Here is a 5,315-nt window from a genome sequence, read left to right as displayed (position 1 = left end):
TATAATAACCTCAAACCTTTAATCAGTAATCCTGAGAGCCAGAAAAATACAGAATGGTGTTTCAAGCCAAGTAAAGTAAGTATGGAGCAAGAATGCTATGTCCAGCAAAGTTATCTTTCAAAATTGATATCGAGATAAGCATATTTCAAGACAAACACTAAGTCAAGACAATTCATAACAACCAAGCCAACATTCCAGCAAGTTCTGAAAGGAATTCTCTGCTGGAAGGAGGAAGAAATACAGCTTCTAGGCAAACACATCAGAGGACACACCAGGAAAGGAACAAACAAATGGGGAAAAAAAAAAAAAAAAAAAAAAAAAAAAAAGCCGGGAAAGTGTCAATCATATCTAACAGCAAAACAGTAAACCCTCAAAACTAATAGGAGAGAAATAAAACAAATACCAACGCTCCGGTAGGCAGCATCACCTAACAAGTCCTTAGACATTAGCAGGCTCCTTTCAATAAATATTAGTGGTCTCTGTTGGCCAAGGAAAAAGATACAGAACTGTCTGGATTAAAATGAAGGGCCAGCTGTTTGTTGCCTTGATGAAACACACCAGCGAAGACATAGAAAATCTAAGTACCAAAGGATGGAATCAAATTGCCAAAGTAGACTTCAAAACTAATCTAAAGAGATAAAGAGCAGCACTATGTATTTATAAAGGAAAAACAAGCCAAGAGAATACATTTTGTAAACATTTAGCCAGAACCTTGAGCTTTAAGTTTCATGAAACAGACACTGAAAAGCACTAAGAGGTCACAGAGATCCTGCCACAGCAACAGTGGGAGACTTCAGTCCCCCACTTGGATATTTAGACAGGTTTTCAAACCTAAAATTTCAAAGCTAAAGTAAAATTACAAGTTATTTCAAAAGGGGTTTTGGAGCCACTGGCTTCTTGTTCCAGAGGACCCAGGTTCAATTCCCAGCACCCCAGCTCCCTAGCACACACATGGCAGCTCACAATCATTTGTAACTCAAGTCCTAGGGATTTGACACCCTCTTTGGGCCTCTATGGGCAATGGATGTGTGTGGTGCACAGACACACATGTAGAAAAAAAAAAAATTCACATTTTTTTTTTTTAAGCTAAAGCATGTCTATTAGTGGTGTCCTTGTTAGGACATGTTTAGGAAGTCCTGTTGGTGAGACTTTATGGTTATAGGTTCTGACATTTCTAGGAAATATCACAATCTCACAGAAAACTCCCTGTTCCTCTGGCTCTTAAAATCTTTCCATTCACTCTCCTATGATTCCTGAGTCTTAGGTACAGAATTGTGTGGTAGATGTTTCGGTTGGGAACTAGGCTCTACAACTCTTCATTTTGATTGGTTGTTGTGATTTTCTGTAATGGTCTCCATCTGTTGCGAAGAGATGTTTCCTTGATGCAGGGCTGAGGACACAGGGATGATGCTGGTTTAGTAAAGTGGTTCTGCAAGGTAGACATATATGTGAGTCACAACAATTAAAGAAAAATGAGGCCATGAATTTGAAGGAGAACAGAGGATATGTGTGTGTGGAGGGTGGTTACAAGGGGAGGTTTGGTGGGAGGAAAGGGAGGGGGAAGATGATATAATTATATTATAATCTCAAAAAATTACCTTTAAAAAACGGCTTAGGTGCACCATCAATCAACTACATGTAACGATACATACAGGATACTCTACCCATCAGGCAGGATATGCACATTCTTCTAAGAGACACATAGCACAACAACAACAAAGAGACAGAAAATTGAAAAGCATACAATTTAAGGACCATTTCTGGAACGTTAAGAGACACCATAAAAATACAGGGAGTTGTATTTCTTAGGTTAGAACAAAACCAAGGATGATCATTCTGAGAACCTGACAAAAAAAGCTGAGGAAATACATGATAGCAGAAATAAAGGATGCCCAATCAAATCATACGATACACTCCACGTAAAGAAATACTTCATTTCCACAGACGTTCCTTAGCCTCCTCTGCCTGTATGAGGGGACTGGGATTCAGCTGCTGCCTGATTCACCCTTCTCGTTCCTTTGAAACGCAGACTCCACTGAGAGTTCACAACTGAGAAGCAGTTATTTAAATGGTGCCAAAATAACGCTATGAACAGGAGAGACAAATCAAAATGAACTACAAAGGATGGGCTGCACGTACCATGTATAGATGAGATTGGAGAAGTAGGGACTGTTTCAATGATATAGTATTTGGATATTGAAATTAATACACTGAAGTTCTTCATGTTTGAAGCTAAAGAGAAATAAATACAAAGCTTTGGGCAATAGGCATTGACTACAGAATTGTTTCTCATATTTACATTAATTACAAAACTATCAAATGAATTTATTGACATTAGAATGAAATGTCTTTGAAAACTATAACAGCAGTAGAGCATTGCTCAAAACAGGACAGTGTTTGAGCAACTGCATTTCCTAAATTCATGCTTGTCTTCAACTCCTTAGAGAGAAAAGTCAGAAAAATAGACTTGCATCTTTTGTTGCGTATATACCATGCATCTACTGAAGATGGTCACAACCAAGTTCATCATTTTTCCTCTCCTAATGTCAGTACCCTTCTCTTTAGTACTTGAAGCTGATTTGAGGAATAAGCTACCAAGAAGAAAAGGTTTGTGGATATGGAACTATTCTATATGAAGTTGCTACAGGATTTACATCCATCCCTAGACCTACAAATACCTTTTACAGTTAATTCTCGATCCCTTTTCTAAGAAAAAAAACGAATACAAACATGATGATGGCCATTATTATTCAGCTTTCTCTCATACTCCAGTAACAAGTCTGTTTGGATGAGGTCTTGAGAGAGGGGAAAGTAAGATGGGATGAGCAAATCATCAAAAAATCGTCACCTTTTTTGCAAAAAAGATGCAAACAAACCTTTGACTAGGAAACCAGGAGTACTATTCCCCAAGGCCAGGTTTACAATCCCTGGAAATGAGTAGATGAGTGACTACTGGAAAGACGAAAGGACTGTGAGGAGCCCAAATCCCTGGGGCCTACAAGAAAAAAGCTACTTAGATGTGGACTCTGCTCCTCCTTGCTGAGCTATTGGGCCCTTGTGGGTTCTGGAGAGGCTGTCTGCTGTGTGCCTTCTGTTGTGGGTGATCCTAGCAGACTCCAATGGTCAGTTCTAAACCCACAGTCATGCAAATGACCAGAGTTCAACTCAGTGGGTCACAAAACAAAATTTAAAAGACAAACGTTGAAAAGGAAAGGAAGAGGAGGTTGATGGGTGGGTTGTGAGTAATCAGAATGCATTATATGCACATACGAAATCAACAAATACAATGAGAATTCTATCCTTTTAAAAAGACACAGAAATGGCTTACCCAGAAGGGGAGCTTTCTATTCTGACTCACTGGACCATTAGCATAGAAAAAATACCAGAGAGCAGGTGCCTGAGGAAATAGTAGGAACCTGGGGTTGTGGAAGGTAGAAAAAAGCATTTTTAATTCGGAGGAAAAGCAGTGATCTGGAGTTTGTATAACCAAAAGTATAATCAAGGGAGCCCCCTTTGGGCCTGGAGAACATTGCCAACTGGAATGTGGGGATGCGAAATGAGACTCAAGGTGTCACAAACCATCTTCTCAGTTTCACTTACAACATTCGCTGAACTGTTAGCATCTGTTTCTCACTTCAAAACATCAAGTACTTTAAGGAACAAATGTTTTACTCCCTCAAATGTTTCAATGTAAGGAGTAGCATTTCACATCACTGGTGAATGCTGGATTAAATATGGCTGGACAGTGGTAATACCATGGATATGCTTCATTTCTAAATCAAAGTGAGGCTTGAAAAAGATGGTGTACATGCCTATGACATCCTTTTAGATGGCCAGGTAGCATTTCTTAGAACATAAGAATTTATTTCCAGCAATCATTTTATCTACTATACCTTCTTCCCCTGTTCTGTAAATATGAGTGCTAAATGCTCCATTAAAAGGTTTAAAAACTGGACTGGAGAGATGGATCAAATGCTAAGAGCATTTGCTGTTCTTGAAGATGTCCTGGGTTTAATTCCATAGGCACTGCACACATGTGGTACACATATAGCCAAGGAAGCATACAAACATGTACGTTAAAGAGAAAATTAAAAAAGCAATGGCCTATGGTCTAAATTTCGATATGAAAGAGTGGATGTGAATCCACCTGGATTTAACTCTGGACTATCTAACTTCAAAAGTCATATTTAGAGGACAAGACAACTGAACTGAACCTCCTCCATAAAAAATATTAAACATTTTGAGGGGCACAATAATAGGAAAATACTGGAAATCAGCAAGAGAGAGACAGGAACTTTGTAGGAGTCAGAAACCTGAGGTGATTCTGTATCAAGGAAAACAAGGGCCCAGCAGCTGCAGCCTTGTCTCCACAGCCTGGGCCACTTCTAGGTGTTAGTTTTCCAATCTTCACAGATTTGCAACCCACTTTAGCAAGTAAATTGAAATCTGTACAAGAGCCTTGCTTTGGAGAAAAAGGATCTCATGTCATCTCTCAGTGATCCGTCATAGCCCAGCCGTCATTCTGAGAACACAGCCCTTGTCTCCATCAAAATATTCTTGGGATCAGAAAGTGCCATATATTTTCATCTGTGGGAGTCACACTCATTCTCCTGCACTGGACCAGAGAGTAACCACCTTATAAACCCAACATGGTGCAGATGAATGACTATGACCTAAGCCCCATGGGTGCCCTGCCTGCAGTAAAAAGAGTAGGTGTGGCAACTTGGAGAGAAACGGAGTCACACTCAAGGTCCAGGACATCAGGAAGTGTGCCCTCAGAGACCAGTGGTGTGGGCAGATTCGAGTAGATTCTTACAAGTGCCAGGACTAAAGGCCATCCATAGGGTTAATGCCGTCCCCTTCCTCCCTGTGCAGCACTCATGGACCAGTTAGTGAGAGTGGATGCAAGGACCAGATGACTCCAGCTGCCCTGCTAAGTGGGACCTGATAGCTCTGAAGCACCAGCATTTGCTTCAACTCTCCTGTTCATAGCCAAAGGGAACCCCCTAAAGCAGTGGTTCTCAACCTTCCTGACGCTGCGACCCTTTAATACATTCCTCATGTTGTGGTGACCCCCCCAACCATAAAATTATTTACATTGCTACTTTGTAACTGTAATTTTGCTACTATTGTGAATTTCAATGTAAATATTTTTGGAGATAGAGGTTTGCCAAAGGGTCACGACCCACAGGTTGAGAATAACTGCTCTAAAGACTCTTTGCCCAGGTCTAGCAGCAATCCCGCTTCTGAGCAGGTGTTGATGGGGAAGAGAACAACAAAAAAAAAATTGTTAGTAGCCATAAAAGTAGAGAGGA

This window comes from Peromyscus eremicus, chromosome 3 (assembly GCF_949786415.1).
Source record: "Peromyscus eremicus chromosome 3, PerEre_H2_v1, whole genome shotgun sequence".
Classification (NCBI taxonomy): Eukaryota; Metazoa; Chordata; class Mammalia; order Rodentia; family Cricetidae; genus Peromyscus; species Peromyscus eremicus.
The sequence above is the reverse complement of the archived record's forward strand: the minus strand, read 5'-3'. Positions refer to the sequence as shown.